General features: G+C 50.7%; 1 pseudogene; it reads right to left on the bottom strand.

The window, feature by feature from the left end:
- Positions 1-20308, bottom strand: part of LOC149327124 (alpha-tocopherol transfer protein-like) — a 563535-nt pseudogene that overhangs the window by 229004 nt on the left and 314223 nt on the right.

The following is a 20308-nucleotide window of genomic DNA, read 5'->3' as shown; positions in this document are numbered from 1 at the left end:
GCACTGAAAGTGGTGCGGAAAACGCTTTCGCCTCTACGCACTTTAGACAGTCAAAGTGCCCCCTGAATTTTTTGGCTCTTTTCTATGGTCTGCTTCTCAGTTTGTTGGCACTGGGGCGGAGGCCACATCTGACGGAAGCCACCTGGGCCCAATTCTCGCACCTAGTCACGCGCTGCTGCGATCCGTTATTGACTGGCAACTAAGCGAACAGACGCCTCACTGTCACAGTTAAAATCATCACGACTGCGAGCTCGACACGAACACTTTATAGGTGCGAGATGCATCAGTAATACGCCTGTTATGTGCTGGCGGCCGCTGTAGGTACCATAAGAGTGGCAGCTACGGCAAGGCAGAGTATAGCTGTAAAATAGCGAAGGCATAGGTGGCTGCCACTGGCCCATCACCATGTCTGACCGGCTATGCTCGTTGTTAATAATGTCATGGCAGCTTAGATTTTCGGTCGTCAACACTGAACTTTCCCTACTAAATTAAACAAAAACTGCTTACATGGCGTTTTCTGAGGGTGACGTAAGGTAGCTTGACAAGGATAGCGTGAGAATGCAAGCGTGATTCCCTATCGGCAACGTCACAGTTCAGTAAAGGCGTCTGCTGCGCCACGGTGAACGTGCAGTTCATAGCATTTAAACAATGAAGAACGCCATTAAGGCATTATAACTTTCGCATGCGGTAGGTGTGGGCTCCGATCCTATGTGCCACCGAATACCTGCCAATTAGCAATGGGGACAAGCACTCCCTTTGCCTGGTGCTCGGTTAATGTGGGTGAAATGCTCGGGAAATCATGATTTGTATTCACATCGAGTAGACAAAATTACCCTGTGTCACGACGCTCTTTGGCCACAGGTGCCTTTGGTTGGTTGGTTTATTGAGGTTTAACGTCCCATAGCGGCTCATGCAACGAGATCCGCCGTAGTGAAGGGCTCCGGAAGTTTCGACCACCGGGGGTTCTCTAACCTGCACTGACATCGTACAGTACATCATCATCATCATCGTCAGCCTGACTACGCCCACTGCAGGGCAAAAGGCCTCTCCCATATCTGTCCAATTATCCCTGTCCTTTGCCAGTACAGTACAGTGCCTCTATTTTGCCACCATCGAAATTCGACCAACGCGGCCGGGAACAAACCCGCGTCTTTCGGTTTTGCAGCTGAGCGCCGTAACCCCTGAGCCACCACGGCGACTGCCACAGGTGCCCTTGCACGGTAAATGCTGATCATCATAGTCATCCTTATAACATTATAGACGTAAAACAAGGTGCACCTGTGAGGGCCATGTTGCTCTCCTCCACGTGTCCTGTATGAAGTTTTTTTTTTTAAACCGAAGCTCTCTATTGGAGATTTTTTGCGGAGAGACCCACCTGGCCCCGTCATATTTACGACGTGCCACCAAGGGACGGCCCAGAGACGGAATAGAGCGGATGAGTGAGATTTCACTGAGTTCGGGGACTTAGCAGCTATAGCGTAAACACTGCGTGGCTGATGGAGTCAAGCAAGAAAGTGAGGAAGGGTAATGCGCACAGCGAGCGAGGTAATGTGCTTGCTTGGCGGTGCGCTTGCATTGCCCAGACAGCAGTTTAGACTGATAGGGGGTGCGGACAGCGTATACGCTATTGAGCGCGCTTCGATCTTTACGTCATGCCCCGTCAGAGTTTTGAACGGAAGGCGCGACCTAGATTCCGTAAGCGCGTGTATAGGCCCTACACGAAGGAAATGTTACACATGTAATAGAATTGTTTTGCCACGACATCGCTATACCGACCAGTGTCAGACATCGCAGGCATCAGGGGGCAGTGCACGCTATCTTCGGCTCAGTTTAGCGATTTAGGCAGCATAGCGTACATATTGCTCAATTTTTGGTGGAGCAGGACAACGGCACTCCGTAGACAATGCCATTGAGTGTCGTAACAGAGTTGCCTTTCGTGCGGTAATGTTTATATCAGGCATACTGGGGCGGTGTCTGAACGTACGGCTTTTTTGAGCACGAACATTTACTAGGCAGTGACTCTCCTGGCCGTTTTCCAGTACTCGGCCAAGAACGCACTCCGCAATTTCGAAGCAGCACTACCGTGTTCTGCCATGAGCACGAGGTGACTCGTGAAGTGATGGAAGCCTTTTTTATAAGGAAAAACGCTAACCCGTTTCTCTGTCAGCCTTCAGTGGCGGTTTGAGACGAAAAGTTCCGTTACTTAAATGTCTCGCTCCCTATGCTACTATGCCATATGCCCTATGCTTTTTGTAGATTCTTTTTTCTTGGCATGCATTTCACCTTGTCTTCATGCGGTCATGTGCGAGTTTTCGGGGGTCCTCTCTATTCCTCCCTCTCTTCATTAAACCTTCAGCTGGAGACAGCGCATGTGATGTCCTCTTTCTCGTGTGTGCTCCGTTTAGTTTTCTTTGTTTTTCAGTGTGATTATTCACCAACTAGCCTGGGCTTCTCCTTTGCTAAAACACTTCAAGGGGTAAAAAAGGAATTCTTTACGTCGATATGTTGATGCCCGATGAGAATTGCCTGGTCGCTGAAATGTGGCCCTAGATCTCCTTTACGTCGCGTTTCATACACGATATGTAGATACGGCTTGTAAGTAGATACTATCTTGATTTGAAGTGTCTATAAGCTTCACGTAACGATACAATTTAACGCATTTTCTGCTTCACCTGCGCAGGTTACGGGACAGGTCCAAGTTACCGCTCGACGAGCGAACTGGATAAAGGAAGTTCTCCTGCCAATACATCTAGTCTGCGCGCTACAGTGATCTTCTACAAGTCCATGACGCAGAGGATGCGAGTCCAGCGTGGGGATTTCTGGCAAACAACCTCACGACGCTACCGCGTTGAGAACGCAGATCTCCTGCTCCTCTCTAGTTGTCACCGCATGGCGTAGGCAATGTACCGGTCTCAACTCAAATCTTCTGTCAATCGGTCACGAAAGCCCTACAAAAACATCTATCGATTTGTGTGTAACAACTGCAGGAATCATCACCGCGTGGTCTCTGTTACGGGGGTGCTCCAGAGGACATGATGTACACCCAGGAAGTCAGCGATGGGGCTCCCGCATTCGTCACAAGTAGCAATAAAGCAGCAGCGTCAGTGCCGAACGTCCAAAAGAGGATAGCGGACTTGGCTGCGTCCTGCGTGCAATAATCCAGGAACAGTCTGCACAAACTGAAAATCTTTATGGCCAAAGGACACCTGCGATGGTCTGCTACATTTCTCAGGGACCTGTTAGAGAGTTTGCTCGACTTCTCAGAAAAGTGGAACCTCCATTTAGGGTACCAAATTACCTTGGACCTGGCACCTTACCGCAGCCGTACCGGACAGCCCTTGCTCAAGATTGGAAACAGCGCCACGTCCCGAGCCTAGGTAGCTATTATGCGCGCGATGAGCGGCCATAAAAGAGAGACCCCGTTGTCTCTACGCGGCCGGAAGTACGTGAGGTGTGTGCTGGGTCTCTTCAGCGAGCCGAAGAACTCGCCGCTGCTATCCAGGGGATGGATTGGCTGACGCTGGAAGTGTTCAAGCCCACAATGGCCGATCCAGAACAGAAGATACTGCGTAGTTCAGTTGACAACATGAGTAAAACTGCGGCACCTGGCGCCCCAACCGCACGCTGGTTGCCTCTTATTAACGAGTACTTCGCCAGGGTGTGGCTCTGTTCTGCCACCAGTGAAGTGCAATGGAGAGCCCCGGACTTCATTGGGCTGCTCCTTACCTCCGGGGGCGTAAGGCTGAGACGCCGGAGGCACTTAACCTCAGCCTACAAAAGAAATTAGGCTGTAATTACACGAATGAGCAAAGCAGCATTGTGATATTGCTGTGAGAACATGCATTTTTCAACCGCAGCACAAAAAAAGGTCGTCAATCCGCGCGTTTCAACTAGTGGCAATTGCTGGCAACCGCTACAATTTCTGCGGACACCGTTAGGGCCAAGAACACTATTATAACAACGAAAATAAAGTAAAACAAACTGTCATCGCCAGGTGGCTGCCGGCGGTTCGGGTGCCGCTGCGCACCTAGACACTTCTTACAACTCACTACTTTGATTGTTACCTGTCGTGAAATGTGCTGTGGCATGCATGCGTTTATACTTGCAAGTGTGCCAAATCGCGGAGTGCTGTCGATATCCCGCAATAGATGCAAGAAGCCATTTCTGCTCTCGCTAACTTTTCAATCTCCGCGGTTCTTTGTTCCCAAAAAGATGGGTATGCAGGCACAAGGCCAGTTTCGCGATTTAAACTTTTGAAACAAGGTGTTGTGTATCAGTCGGACGCCAGGCTGGAACTGAACATCCTTTATTGATACAGTGCCTTTTTATAGGCCGATGGACATGTGGTCTGCCGATGACTGCTTGCGTGGCTGATAAGCGACACATGAAAATGCACTGTTTAAAACATGCGCATGCGGTATCAGTACACCACATTCCTTTCTCCTAAGATTATTTACACAATCCAAAATTGACTTGCTAGACATCAATGCCATAACGCACGACAGGTCGTCGAACACGCGCTGATATTCGCGGCTCGACTGGTACTTCGGTGGCTTGGCCTGGACTCGCCGCAGGGTTTGCTTCTGGGCTAGCAGACAGCGGCTGTGGCTGCCTAGCTGTAGGAGGAAGCCTGACGTGGTAGTCCTCACTTGTGACTGGGTCAACTTCGAGCCGAGTCCAGGCGCTCCTCAATTGGTTGCAGTGCCTGTGATGGCGCTGACCGTTGTTTAGCTGTACCACGAACGACACCGGACCTCTGACTGCCACAACCCTGGCAGCCTTCCACCTTGGACCTGGGCAAAAGCTTTTAGCGTAGACCGCGACACCGACACCAAACCTCTTAGTCTCCGGTCGTTGTAGCTCAGGCGCGTGTTGCCGGTCCGGATGGAGTCTGTCTTACGCTGACCTCAGTCTTCGTCCGAACATCAACTCTGCTCGCGATTTTCCCGTGACCGAATGTGGCGTCGTGTGTTGCTCAAACATAAACCGGGAAATCTTGCACTGTGTCGAACCTTCCCGCTGCTTCTTCAATGGTTCTTTAACTTCTCTTACCATCCTCTCCGCCATACCATTGCTGGCTGGATGATAAGGTGCAGTGAAAATAGCACGCACGCCATTACACTTCAAAAACATTTGCAACTCCGTGGTAGTGAAAGCTGTGCCGTTATCTGAAACGGTAACGTCTGGTACACCATGTGTTGCAAACATCTTCATTGAGTTGTTGACGACAGCCGTAGCTGTCGACTTCAGCCCAGTTGCTGTACGCGTCTATAACGACTAAGAAAACTTTGCCTTTAACGGGGCAAGCGAAATCAATGTGCAGTCGACTCCAAGGCGGATCTGGCTTGATCCAAAAATGCACTGGAGTCTTGGGATCGCTTTGCCGGTTACTGTGGCATGGATGACAGTGCCGAACAAACTCCTCAATTTCATAGTCCATCTTCGGCCACCACATGAGCCCTCTAGCTGATGATTTCATGGCACTCATCCCTGGATGATTTGCATGCAGGTGTTGAAGCACATTCTCTCTTGCTGCGGTTGGAATTATGACGCGATTCCCCCACAGTATGCAATCACGATGTAATGACAACTCCGACCGTCTCACCTCATAAGGCGCAAACTTGCTGTCCACTTGTGGCGACGGCCAGCCGCTGAGTAGCCATTCCTTCACCCGGGATAGAACTGAGTCCTTTTTGATCAGCGCAAAACCCTCGTGATTTTAAAGACTGTGGTCAACGCAATTCGGCCTCTCCTGCAGGTTCTGCAATCCCCAACTGCTCGAAGCGTTTTACTAGTGCTGGACTCCCTGGGTTCAGCACTTCAAGAACTTTAATCCATAATGGCTGGCCACCTTCCCTCCTTTCGTGAGGAAGTCAGAGGCGCCACGATCTTCCAATGGAACGCAAGAGGTCTGAGGTCGCGAATGTCAAGTTTTCGTCCTTACGTATTCACTAACTACTTCCCGATATTGGTTATCTGCGAGCCCAAATTATCAGAAGCAATCAGGCTCTCCGGGTACGATTCTTTTTTCGCCCCTACATGCGGGCAGCGCAGCCAAGTGTTGGTATACCTCCGCACTGACATGACGTACAGGCTTTGTCAAAAGTTTGGAGCCCAGGAGGTTTGCTTTTGAAGCACACTGTGTGGTTCGTAATGCATCTCCAGCGCTCCAAATTTGCTGAAGGTAAGAAGATTTCTGGTCCTGCCTCCTCCAATGGGTAGGACTTCCACGAATGTTGCAGGAGTCCCACTGCGAGGCTTAGAAGCAAACCCCCTGGGCTCTAAACTTTTCACAAAGACTGTACGTCTGCTGCCCAGTTCCACCTCACAATGACAATCAATACGCGTGTTTCTTAATCAAGACCAAACCGCTAGAATTCACACTGATTGCAGCATACGTGACACCTTCCTCTCAATTAGACTGCGAAAGGCTGAAGGCCATGATGGAAGAAACCCGTGCTCCTTCGATCATTACTGGTGATTTGAACGCCCACCATTTGCTATGGGGAAGCACCAGAATTAACGCCAAAGGAAGGCATCTGGCGTTATTTGCTTCCGACAATGATCTGTATGTTATGAATGACGGCAGCCCGACATACCTGCGCGGCTGTCACTACAGCAGCTGCCTGGACCTGACATTAGTCTCAAGGTCGTTGCACCGGAGTGTTCGCTGGTTTTGTGATGTGGAGACCCATGGAAGTGACCGCATTCCTACCTACCTCAAAATAAACGGCCCTGGTGCGTCCTCCCCAGCCCAACTCGCGCGAATTGACTGGGCAGTATTTCGAAAACATATGGAGGAGACGAGCAAAGAAGCCCTCACTAGCAGGCTGGAGCACACTATAGCTAATGCTATGAACGTTGCGAGAAGTCACATCACGTCCTGAAGAATACGCAGTGATTTTGATATTGAACTAGAACGCCTGCGTGCTCTTCGGCGGCGAGCAGAAAAGCGATACAGACGAACCAAGTGCCTACATGATCTACGGGAGGCGGACGTACGCAGAAAAAAATCAAACGAAGAATGGATCAACTGGTGAACCAGCGCTGGAGGTCCTTTTGTCAGCACTTGGATCCGCGCAAAGCCCATGTCCCTCATATGGCGTACTGTGCGGGGCCTCCGTACGCTACCGCAGCAAAGACAACCCTTCTATGCGTTGGCTGTCTATCAAGATCGACAGCAGTCTGAGGTAGCAACGGACTACTGCAGGAAAATTGCTGGTGTACCAACTGCTTCGAGTTCCCGGCGTGTTCCTCCTGCCTCACGGGTCTCAGCCATGGATGTCCTTTTTTCTCGCGCGGAACTCGACGCTGCTCTTGCAGGATGTCGGCGTTCGTCTTCACCAGGGCCAGCTGGAATCACACATGCTGCGCTGTCCCACCTTGGCCACGAAGCGCGAGAAGAGCTCCTCAAACGTTACAACGACTCTTGGCTCGACGGTGCTGTTCCTCAAGAATGCAAATCGAGTCGATTGATACCCCTACTAAAACCAGGGAAATCTCAACTCGAGCTCTCATCGTATAGATCAATAGCTTTGGCCAGTTGCGTAGGAAAGGTCATGGAGAAAATGATTTTGTCGCGCCTTGAGTGGTACCTCGAACACTACAAAATATACCCTGAAGCTATGGCCGGCTTCAGGCGGGGTCGCTCTTCTATTGACAACGTCGTTGATCTCGTATCCACGATTCAACAACAGAAGCGCTTGAAACGTTTGTCAGTGGCCCTCTTTCTGGATGTAAAAGGTGCCTACGACAAAGTGACCCATGAGGCCATCCTTGATGCGCTGGAAACTGTGGGCATCAGTGGTCGGATGTTTGCGTGAATAGAGAGCTATCTGTCCAAAAGATCATTTTTTATCCAATGAGAAGATGGGCCGACGCCTTCGCATTACACCTACCGTGGCGTGCCCCAGGGTGGTGTCCTTAGCCCTACACTGTTTAATCTGACTCTCATCGCCCTCCCTGAGAACCTCCCCAACACCGTCCAGGTGTGTATGTACGCCGATGACATCTGCATTTGGGCCTCCTCTGTGACGCGTCCCCAGGTGCGTGCAAGACTTCAGCGGGCAGCATCGATCACTTCTTCCTATCTCCAGAAGCAAGGTCTCAGCGTTTCACCGGAAAAGTGCGTGCTAGTGGCATTTACACGTAAATGTATTACTCCATATCCGGTACGCATCGACGGTCAAGTCATTTCTTACAGCAAAACTCATCGTTTCCTAGGGATCCTGATCGACCGCAATTTATCATGGAGCCCGCATTGCACTCTACTGAAAAAAAAGGTAACATCTATCGCTCATTTACTCCGATTTGTAGGTGGAAAATCATGGGGCTCGTCGGTCCAGTCAATGCTGGAGTTGTACAGAGCTCTATTTGTGGGATGCTTGCGGTACAGTACACCTGTACTCTCAAACACGTGCAAAACTAACATGCGTGCCCTCCAGTCAATGCAGGGTCAGGCCCTTCGCACATGCCTAGGTCTCCCTCGGAGCGCATCAACACTGGGTAGCATTGCACTCGCCAAAGACCACCCGATCTCTACTTATATTGTCCTAGACTGCTTGCGAATGCACATATGTCATATCTCAAGAATTTCACAGCATCACCTTGCGCCTCTGCCACTGCAGAGACCACATTCTTCATTTGTAAAGGTGATAACGACACAACAGTCGTCGGTCCCACAACAGTTCACCCCGGCAGCACTACTTCCCTCTCCTCTGTGGTGTATGCGGCTCCCATGTGGGCGCCTTGCTATTCCGGGGATAGCGAAGAAGTCAAATTTATCGACGCCAGCCATTAAGCAACTGACGCTGTCCATGCTCCACTTCGAATATTCGGACCGTACTCACGTCTATACGGATGGATCAGTAACCTCTACTAGTTCTGCTTGCGCTGTGGTCGTTCCTGCGCGACAGACTCAAATTCCCCAACAAATTTCGCATCGGACTACCTCTACTGGAGCAGAGTTGGCCGCACTTCTTGCGGCGGTACAGTATATCTCACAACAATCACCTCAAAAATGGGCTGTTTTCTGTGATTCAAAAGCTGCCCTACAATGTCTTCAATCTGCCTTGAGACATAGCGACCATGAGCAACTTACAGCGGAGATACGATATCTGCACCACCAGGCAATCGAACAAGATCATGAAATCATCTTCCAGTGGGTACCAGGCCATAGCGGCATTGTTGGTAACGCCTTAGCTGACGATGCTGCTCGATCGGCTCACGATACAACCAACACTGTCCGCATACCACTGACAAGAGCTGACGCAGCAAGGCACCTTCAACTGCCCGCCCGAAACCTGACTGTAACGTTGTGGTCTGCCCCTGGAGGTTGGACAGCCCGCTCGCATCACTCCAACCTCTTGCTCCAACATCATATACCATTCGGCCTCCCCCGCGGTGATACTACGCTGTTGTGCCGCCTGTGGCTGGGAGTGGCGTTCACAAACGCCTATTCACATCTCATCGCAATGGCTGACTCCTGCGTGTGACCAGTGCGGTTGTGACGAAACGATCAGCCACCTCCTCTGTGACTGCCCTCGTTTTGAGCGAGAGCGCGGTTTCCTAAGTGCTTCTCTGCTCCGCTTGGACTCGCGTCCTTTAACAGGGTCTAACGTTCTGGGGCCTTGAACACAACCTTCCAGACAACGGAAAGCGGTGAAAGCTCTCCTGAGTTTCTTAAGGGACTCGGGGTTGCATTCCCGCCTATAATCGTTTAAGTTTACAGTGCGCGCCCTCTGTCCCTGTGACATAGTGGTCGCTGGACACTTAGAAAACTCATTTCCTTGCCGCTCTTTTTCCTTTTTTCCCCTTTGTTCCCCTCCCCAAGTGTAGGGTAGCCAACTGGGCATCGCTTGGTTAACCTCCCTGCCTTTCCGTCCTTTTTTCTCTCTCTCTCTCTTGATCAGCGCAGCAATGTCCGCCGCTTGCAGCGGTGCGCAGTCGACCGCTTCCAAGAAGAGCACGTCCCCAGGCGGTCTTGGCTGGTCCTCGTCTAGCGGGGCATGTAGAGTACTGAGTGCATCGGCGTTGGAGTTGTCTTGGCCTCGTCTGTACTCAAGATGATAGTTATACGCAGACAACAGTAAAGTCCAACGAAGCATTCTGCGCGACACAACTTCGGGCACTCGCTTGTCCGCGTTAAACAGGCCGAGTAACGGCTTGTGGTCTGTTATCACTGTAAATTCTCGCCCAGCTAGGTACTGGTGGAACCTTTTTACGCCAAAGACCACAGCCACCTGATGAAAGTAGGGCACAATGATAGGACGCTTTTGCGAGCGTACGTTTCCTTCTGGCTGCCGCCGCCCACCGGACCTTACCTCGTGATAATCGCTTTCTACCACTGTGGCCACAATTTCTCCTAGAAAAACTGCCTACTCCAGTCGCCCCATTTGGGCAGTGACGCTGTCGAGGAGTTGTGACAGCGTCACTGCCCAACTAAGACGACTGTAGCAGGCAGGTTTCCCAGAACAAATTCTGGCCTCAGTGGTGGAAGGCCACATGCGCGAGGTGAAGTCTGGTGGGCGGCGCAAGCGAGAAGAAAACGCACGTTCGCTACAGCGACCTGTCACTTTTCCCAACAGACATCAGGGGTCACATCGCCGCAAGACGGTCGGCGACAAATGCCCTGTACGTCATATTTGCAGCCTCGGAAAAGCTGGGACGCATGTGCCGCCTGGTATATGACATCAAGAGGAGGCCTACCTGCAAATTAAAGCACACCGAACCGGTTGTTAATTATGAGAGTGGCGTGGTGTGCAGAATTCCCCTTGCCTGTGGCAAGCGTTACATCGGACATCGGGGCGTTTCAGCAATGAAATACTTGCTTGGGCATCGCAGGGGAGCTGTTTCATTAAGTGGCGGAAGTCGTTAACACAATCGCCGTTGTTCTCAGGAGCCAGCTTACAAGGCGTTTTGAAAGAAAAACTAGTCTTTCGCAAGCTTAGCGCCCAGAAGAGCCGGGAAGTTTTTGAAGTATTTTGTATTTCTTCTAATGGGTTGTTCGGGCACAAAACACAAAGCACGGCACGGCACAAAGCACAAGGCGCGGAACGGCGTTCACCGACACTCAGCGGCTCCAACAGCACCAACAGGAAGCGCGCGCTCGCCGAGAGCAGTCGCGTTGCCGCGTGGGCACTTCTTCGTCATCACAATGGCCCCCGGTGAAGGAGGAGCTATCCTGGCGACTCACGGTGTGGTACACATCCCGAGTTCGTGGTAGGGCTTTAGGCGGCTGATGTGAACGGTTTCACGGCCACAGCGGCGGTGGTCAGAGGAGGGTGTCAAAGGTTCCACAACGTAGTTGACGGGGGAACTCTGACAGACAACACGGTAGGGGCCGTGATATTTGTTGAGGAACTTGGACGACAGGCTAGGAGGACCAGAAGGGACCCAGAGCCAAACAAGGGAGCCGGCAGATAGGTAGGTAAAGGGTTGACCAGAATCACGCCGTTCTTTCTGACGATGTTGATCGTCACACGTGAGGGATCTGGCTAGTTGGCGGCATTCTTCGGCTTCCTTGACGATTTCAGAAGCAGGTGAGCAGTCAGATGCATCTGGATGGTAGGGGAGAATGGTGTCAATCAAGCAGGTAGGTTCGCGTCCATAAAGGAGGAAGAATGGCGAAAACCCGGTAGTAGACTGGACGGCGGTATTATAGGCGTACGTCACAAACGGGAGTACGAGGCCCCAGTTAGAGTGGTCGGGAGTGACATACATAGTGAGCATGTCACCGAGCGTCCGATTAAACCTTTCGGTCAGCCCGTTCGTCTGAGGATGGTACGCCGTGCTTGTTCTGTGAACTACGCGACATTCTTGTAGAAGCGCCTGAACAACGTCTGATAAAAACACGCGCCCGCGATCGCTGAGAAGCTCGCGGGGAGCACCGTGGCGAAGAACAAGGTTGCGAAGAATGAAGAAAGCGACTTCTCTGGCTCTAGCCGCTGAAAGATCGAACGTCTCGGCATAGCGCGTAAGATGGTCGACGGCGACGACAATCCAGCGGTGACCAGAAGTAGAAGGCGGCAGAGGCCCATAAAGGTCGATGCCCACACGATCAAACGGACGCGCAGGGCAAAGTAAAGGCTGCAATGGCCCGGAAAGGCGCTGCGGTGGTGACTTGCGGCGTTGGCAGTCAAGGCATGAGCGAATATACTTTCGAAGAAAGGTATACATGCCGCGCCAGTAGTACCGGTGCGAAAGGCGCGTGTATGTTTTTAAGAGACCAGCATGAGCGTTCTGGGGTTCGGCATGAAAAGATGCGCAGACTTCAGCGCGTAAGTAGCGAGGTATGACAAGTAGCCATCTTCGACCATCTTGCATGTAATTGCGGCGATAGAGAAGACCGGCTTGCAGAGTGAAGTGGCGGGCTTGACGACGAAGGGAGCGGGAGGGCGGTGGTGTAGTGCGGCCGGAAAGGAGATGCACGAGAGAGGTTATCCAGGCGTCTTTGCCCTGCTCCAGATGCATGTTTGGAAGGCTTAACGCAGAGAGCACGGGGTCAATGCTAGAGAGGGTCGCATCGTCAGCAAGTAGCGGTGACCGGGAGAGGGCGTCGGCGTCATAGTGCTTGCGTCCGGAACGGTAGATGACTCGGATGTCGTACTCCTGAAGTCGCAGAGCCCAACGGCCAAGTCGGCCTGATGGATCCTTCAAGGGCGACAGCCAGCATAAAGCATGGTGGTCGGTGACTACGTCGAATGGACGGCCGCAGAGATATAGTCGAAATTTGGTTATTGCCCACAAAATAGCCAAACATTCTTTTTCGGACACGGAGTAATTGATCTCGGCTTTCGACAACGTGCGGCTGGCATAGGCGACAACACATTCATGAAATCCAGGCTTCCGTTGTGCAAGCACAGCGCCGATGCCGATGCCACTAGCATCCGTGTGGATCTCCGTTGGAGCGTTCGGGTCATAATGGCGGAGTATTGGCGGTGAAGTAAGGAGCCGGCCATTGTAGCGAAAGCATCATCACATTTGGAGCACCAAGACGACAAGGAACTTTGGGCTTAAGTATCGTCAAAGGAGAAATGATGGTGGCGAAATTCCGGATGAAGCGCCGAAAATATGAGCACAGACCGATGAAACTGCGCAGTTCTTTGGGCGTGGACGGCTTCGGAAACACGGCAACCGCACGAAGTTTTGTGAGATCCGACAAAACGACGACGTGGCCGAGACAACGTGGCCGAGGATGGTCAGTTGGCGAGCTCCGAAATGGCATTTTTTCAAATTTAATTGCAGCCCTGCGGTGCTGAGGCAAGTCAGCACTTGGCGCAAACGAGTCAGATGAGTGGAGAAGTCGGCCGAAAACACGACGACGTCGTCAAGATAGCAGAGGCACGTCTTCCAGCGGAGGCCACGCAGAACGTTGTCCATCATTCTTTCGAATGTTGCAGGGGCATTGCAAAGCCCAAATGGCATTACGTTAAACTCATATAACCCATCAGGCGTGACGAAGGCTGTTTTTTCGCGGTCATCTGCGGCCATGGGTATTTGCCATAAACCAGATCTCAGATCGAGCGACGAAAAAAATTCTGCTCCTTGCAGGCAATCGAGGGCGTCGTCTATGCGTGGCAGAGGATAAACGTCTTTCCGAGTTACAGTGTTCAGCCGTCGGTAATCCACGCAAAATCGGATAGAGCCGTCATTCTTCCGAACGAGAACGACCGGGGAAGACCATGGGCTCTTCGAGGGCTGTATAATTCCGCGCTCTAACATGTCGTCCACTTGCTCGGTGATGACTCGATGCTCCGGAGCTGACACGCGATATGGTCGCTGGCGCAGAGGAGGATGGGTGCCAGTATCGATGGTATGTGTAACAGCGGAGTCACGGCCGAGCGGAGTTTGGCACGCATCAAAAGACTAACTAAATTTGCAGAAAAGGGCGAATATTGTTGAAGAATTTTCTGCGTCAAATGAGAACTATGAGGCACTGACTGTTCGAGATGGCTGTAGATTTTTCACCGTGATTTATCGCCCACCGCATGCAAACATCACCGTTTTTCTGCGATTTCTTGAGCAGCTTTTTGACTTCATATCTTTAAACAAGTATTTCTTATTTCTTAGTGGGGACGTTAACATTGACCTGACTGTCTCTTCCAGCTATCGAACTGGTCTGTTATCAGTTTTCGATGCATATGGTTTCGTCAACCTCATCAATGAGCCTACACGTATAACATCATCCTCGCAAACTCTAATTGATATCTTTGTTACCAATATCGACAAGCCTTCAACTTCTGGCACCCTTGTGTGGGACATTAGTGATCACTTGCCTATTTTCGCATTTATTCAAGATAGAACAGCACCACAGATAGAAAACTCATCTACATGGTTTTTTCAAAAGATCACTAATGCTTCTTTAAACAGTTTTCGTGCTGATATTCAGGCCCACAACTGGGCTCTTGTTCTTAAAAACACTGATGTTGATTCCATGTATGACGCTTTCCTGTCAGATATTACAGACATATACAAAAAGCATTTTCCTTACACGACACGCTCGAGTGCCAAAAACTCTCGAAAGCCATGGATTACAAGCTACCTACTAGCTCAAATTAAATTTAAAAACGCACTATACTGGAAATTCATAAAATCAAAAGATGCGTCAGATTTTAAAGCATTTAAGTCGTTCAGAAATCGTCTCAATGCTAAGCTTAAGAAGGCTAAAGATCAGTACTTAATGGCGCAGTTCAGTGATGCAATTAAAAACCCTGATTTATTATGGAAGCGGTTAAACAGTCTTCTTCGAAGTAAAAGCCCAGCTGTACTCACCAGTTTGAGTGTGGGTAATAACATTGTGGCTGACAAACAGCTATCTGATATGCTTAATGACCATTTTATTAGTGTTGGCACCTGAAACAGTAAACCAGCAATAAGCTCTGTCCCACTTCCTGGACCAAGTGCAGTTAGTAACAGTATGGTGTTTTTCCCCACAACTGAAACTGAAATCATTGCTGCATTCCAGACAATGAAAAATTCTAAATCACATGATGTGAACGACATGCAGATTGCCCCAGTGAAATATATCCTAGACCTGATCGCACCTGTCCTGAATAAGATATACAACTTAGCTCTGGAGTACAGCAGTTTTCCCAAGAACATGCAGATTGCAAAAGTGGTAGCTCTACATAAAGGGGGTGATAAAAATGCCATAAATAACTATCGTCCCATCTCCGTACTACCCATATTTTCAAAAGGCTTGGAGAAAATAATGCACACACGCCTTTACAACTTTTTAAACAAATTCTCACTTATCTAGCCGCACCAGTATGGCTTCCTGAAAGGCAAATCCACAGAATTGGCACTATTAACAGAAAAAGAATTCATTATTGACGCTTTTGAACACAAAGAACTTGTACTAGGACTGTATATTGATTTCACGAAAGCATTTGACTGCGTACATCATGTAACCTTATTATCTAAGCTGCAGCATTACGGAATACGCGGTAGTGCAAATCGTCTCCTTTCCTCATACCTTCAAAACAGGTGCCAGTATGTCAGCAATAACAATCATAATTCCGACATAAGAACCATCACTTCCGGCGTACCGCAAGGGAGTATTCTAGGACCTCTGCTATTTGTTGTTTATATTAACGACATTTTTTCTCTTCTAAACACAGCTACATGGGTTGGGTACGCGGATGATACTGCTATGTTTTTCAGAGGGGCAAATACTGATGATCTAGTCTGCTCGGCAAATCACGCTTTATCATTAGTTAGAGACTGGTCGCAAACAAATTACCTGCGGTTGAATACCAAAAAAACTCAAGCTATTCTTTTCCGTACTAAGAACACAAAGGTAAACATCAAGGGCAAAATTCTTTTAGACTGCGAAGAGGTAAGCATTATTAATGAAATTAAGACTCTTGGCGTAACATTATCGGAAACTCTAACTTGGAACAAGCATGTTGATGGGCTTTGCAACAAACTTAATAAGGTTTGCGGGATACTAAACAGACACCGCAACTTCTTGCCAACAACAGTTAAACGCTTAATTTATAACGCACTATTTTTGTCGACACTTAACTACTGCCATTTAGTCTGGTCAACTACAACGAAAGAAAACATACAGAAACTTAAAATCTGCCAGAAACGTGCCTTGCGTGCTATTGCTAATGTCCCTTTTCATGCACACACTTCCGATTACTTCTTGCGCTATAAGCTTCTTCCCACGGAATGCATTTATCCTTACCGTCTATCTTGTACATATCGCTCATCCGTATCGGCGTGCAATCACAGCATCCTGAATTTGTTAAACCTTCGCCCCCGCACTTACATTTACAATACACGTCATAGTGACGCATGGGTGGTGCCTCACTGTCGTACAGAGTACGGTCGCCAGTCCATTTCGTATCATGCTGCTATTCTTCTAAATAGCCTTGCGCTCATCGATACCTTCCCGGAAAAATTGTCATTACGAGCGCTACATGCACATTTCCTTGCAGCCAACATCACATGATTCTCTTGTATGATTGCGTTTTGTGTTTTTCTTGGTGCCTTTTATTTTTTATTGGTGCTTTTTTGCTGTAAAATGTCTTAATTTTCTGCTACCACTAAAGAATTTTAAAAAATTGAAAATTATTGAACTGAACGTGTTTATAATCAGAGGGTGTTTGAAATTTTTATGTTTAAAACCTGATGTGTTCTAGAATGTGTGTTTCGAATGTATTTAAAACTGCATGTGCTTTCATTTGGAGTGATTTTTGTTCTGTAGGGTGCAAAAAAAAAATTTAGGTCTGAGAGGAAGTGTGAAATTTAATTCTGTATGTGCACGAGCAATACTGCCGAACTGTACATAGAGGGGGCCGGGCTTTGTCAAGCCGCAGTCATGCGGCTTTTACCCGTCACCCCCTTTTCTCCTTGAGAGAGAAATGAAGACGATTTGATTTGATTTGATTTGATTTGATTTGAACAGCTGGTCACGGCACGTCGAATGAAGGTCTCGATCGATGGCACTGTACAGGACATTATAGGGTGGTCGGCGTGACGGGGAAGCCAAGGTGAGAGCATCGACGGACGGTGTAGAAGCGGCCTCGACATCGTCGACGACTTGTAGGAGCTCAGCCGATGCTACGTAGCCAATGCATTCACCACGAAGCAGAGTTAAAGGAGAGGGTAGATGATTGCTGATGAGCATGGTAGCTCTTCCGGAGATCACCGTGAGGACAGCGAAGGGAAGCGGTAGGTTTCTGCGGCGAACGAACAATTCCGAGGGAGTAAAGAGTACAGGTGTGTCGGGTGGGTCGACTGTAGAGACACAGGACAGGGAGACTACTACGGACGAGGAAGCAGGAAGCTCGACATCATGAGAAAGAAGAAGCTTGTCCGGATACTCGGGGGTTTCGGCTCTGGGGTCGTCGGGTAGGACAGAGAGAGTAACTTCAGCACGGGCGCAGTCGACGACAGGAGAGTGTTCCGACAGAAAGTCCCACCCAAGAATGACGTCATGCGAGCAGTAGGAGAGTACCACGAACTCAACTGCGTAGATGACGTCTTGAATAGCAACTCATGCAGTGCAAGCGGCAAGCGGCTGAATTTGCTGGGCGTCAGCAGTACGGAGCAAAATATCAGGAAATGGCGTCAGAACTTTCTTGAAGCGGCGGCAAAAATTAGCGTCCATAACTGATACAGCTGCTCCGGTGTCAAACAAGGCACACGTCACATTACCGTCTACTACTACATCAACGACATTGGCGGGGGACGGTCAGAGGCCTTTTAAAGTTCGCCGAAGGCGCAGCTCTTGCCTCGAGAACTGCGCTCACTAGTTTTCCGCTTCGTTGGGGCTGACGCGGCGTCGCATCGGGGAGATGGACCGGCGCCGCGGAGAATGGGAGCGGTGCGGCGTTGCGGACTGGTTGTCAGTTATGAACGAAGATGGTGGCGAACTAGGCTGCATGCGGTAGTGCTGCGTGTACGGTCCGTATGCTGATGGCGTCATGACGGCAGTAGGCGAATAGGTAGGATTGCGGCAGTAGCGAGCAACATGTCCGGCAACGCCACAGGCAAACCAAATGTGCCTGTTGTCGCGAGTGCGCCATGGGCGACCGTAGGGAAGGGGCGCCGGCGCCATGTGCGGCAACGATGGTGGGGCGGGAACCCGATAAGACCGAACAGGTCGCGGTGCCAAAGGCGGCGGAGATTCTGTTGCGCCGGAGAGATTGCCCGAGAGATGTGGAGCCGGGCGGGACAGGACGGCGGCCTTAGGTAAGCGGGGCAGCCACTGCCTGCTGATGGTCGGGTGGCACGGCATCCGCGATCTGCAGGGCGTCTGCGACCTGTGCCTGGATGGTATGCTGAAAGGCCGGCGGAAGTGCTGGTGACGGAGCTGGAGGCGCATGCACGAGCGCGAGTTGACGTGCAACTTCTTCACGGATAAACCGTTTGACCTCCTGTATGAACTGGGGCTCTCCAGCGACCACGGCATCCGCGGATAGTACCTCGGACTGTTGCAACGGGCGACGAGCGAGGACGCGCTGCTTGCGGAGCTCCTCGTAGCTCTGGCACAAGCTGATGACGGAGGCAACGGTGTCCGGCTGCCTGGCAAGAAGCATTTGAAAGGCGTCCTCGTCTATGCCTTTCATAATGTGCCGGATCTTATCGGCCTCAGGCATCTCGGAATTCACGCGTTTGCACAGGTCTACGACGTCTTCCACGTGGCCGGTGAACGTCTCACCCGGCTGCTGCGCCCGCTCACGCAAGCGCTGTTCAGCGCGGAGTTTGCGCACACCAGGACGGCCAAATACGGAACGGCGTTCACCGACAGTCAGCGGCTCCAACACAACCAACAGGAAGCGCGCGCTCGCCGAGAGCAGTCGCGCCATAGAGTAATATAGAAGTAAAGAGCGGACACTCCCGTAGGCCCCAGCGGCCGACTTTTGTGCACAGCGCACCTAGCGGACCCGGGGAAACGCACTGGCCTCAGAGGTGATAGACCACAACAGGAATCTTGGAGGCTCTACTTTCATTGCGTCTTGTGCGTTCTCAACTCTCGCGGAGGAGGCGGTGTCACATTGCCCAGCTGAGCAGCCGGCCACCAGCGTGACGATTACGGAGCACGCAACGATTATCCAGGTTTCGACGTGCAACGCTCGTGAAAAGCACTTGGCTTTGATCGCTTGCCTGGACGCCGCGGCGAACACGTCACCCACAAGCCGGAAAGGCGTTATGCCACGCATCGCGTGCGCTTGGCAAGCGGCAGTGAACCTACTACGTGCATTCTGTCAGGGTGACAATGAGCGCATCAGTCACTCCGCAGAAGGAAGCCAAGACATGCCAAGACCATACTCTTTTTCTTTTTTTTATTTGCACGTTCAGTGCCATCTGGCGGAAACGGGGAAGCGCCGAACTCGGCCGCGAAAGGGCCCGAGTGTCCGCTCTTTACTTTTATGTTACTCTATGGTCGCGCTGCCGCGCGGGCACTTCTTCGTCATCACACTCTAATGAAAAAAAAAACAAAAAAACGGAATATCAGCAGCCCTTCCGTATCGCTCCGAAAACGAAGTAGATTATCTGAACGCTCACATGGTCGTTGGGTCAGCCAGGTAGGCAATGGCCGCATTTGTTTTTCCAGTCCCGGACTACTTGCTGGCAGGTCTCGGCTTCCGCTCGGACAGGAAAAGCGTCATGGTCACATGACCTACTTGCCATAGGCATGCCATAGGCTGCTTTCGAACTCGCCGCCAGAGCCGGGCTCCCCCTCGGTTAACGTACAAGGACGCTGTCATCTGCTAGCAGACGATGCAAGCCACGGCCACCACGACGCCGAAGCAACGCTGAAGCAACGCCGTGCGCTCGATCATGATACTGAGTCGATTTAAAGACTGCACTGTCAGCTTAGCGTAGGTGCATTACAGAACTCAGCTTCGGTGGTATGCTCGCCGCTACTGCTTGCGGCGAAGTTCGCACAAAGTAGCCCAACTCGTTGCGGATAGGCAGATAGACGAAAGCCTTCGCAAAAATGTTGACAACAAGCTCTATAGCTGCTCCAGTATACGAGTGGTTCACCTGCGATGCTTTCAGGTAAGCGTACAGACAGCATGTCCAAAACAAGCGAACGAGAACCTCTTGACGACACGAGCAAACAATACGCGCTCGCAACTTCGAACGCGCGTCCGTGTGCGGTGGATTTCAAGAAAATAAACGAAGCTGCAAGAACAAAAAGTCTTGCGATGGCTCAGAGAGCAGCTACGGAGCTCATGTGAAGGTTTAACGCATGATATCGACCTCCAGGAACACGAAAAGCACTCAAAATGCACACGGAGTCTAACTTAATATGGCTGCCAGCGCGGCGCGCAGCTATCGTCTGCTG

The sequence above is a fragment of the Amblyomma mixtum genome, chromosome 10 (genome assembly GCF_055824585.1).
Source record: "Amblyomma mixtum isolate Tamu chromosome 10, ASM5582458v1, whole genome shotgun sequence".
In the NCBI taxonomy this organism is placed as follows: domain Eukaryota; kingdom Metazoa; phylum Arthropoda; class Arachnida; order Ixodida; family Ixodidae; genus Amblyomma; species Amblyomma mixtum.
This window is presented reverse-complemented; position numbering and strand designations above follow the sequence as displayed.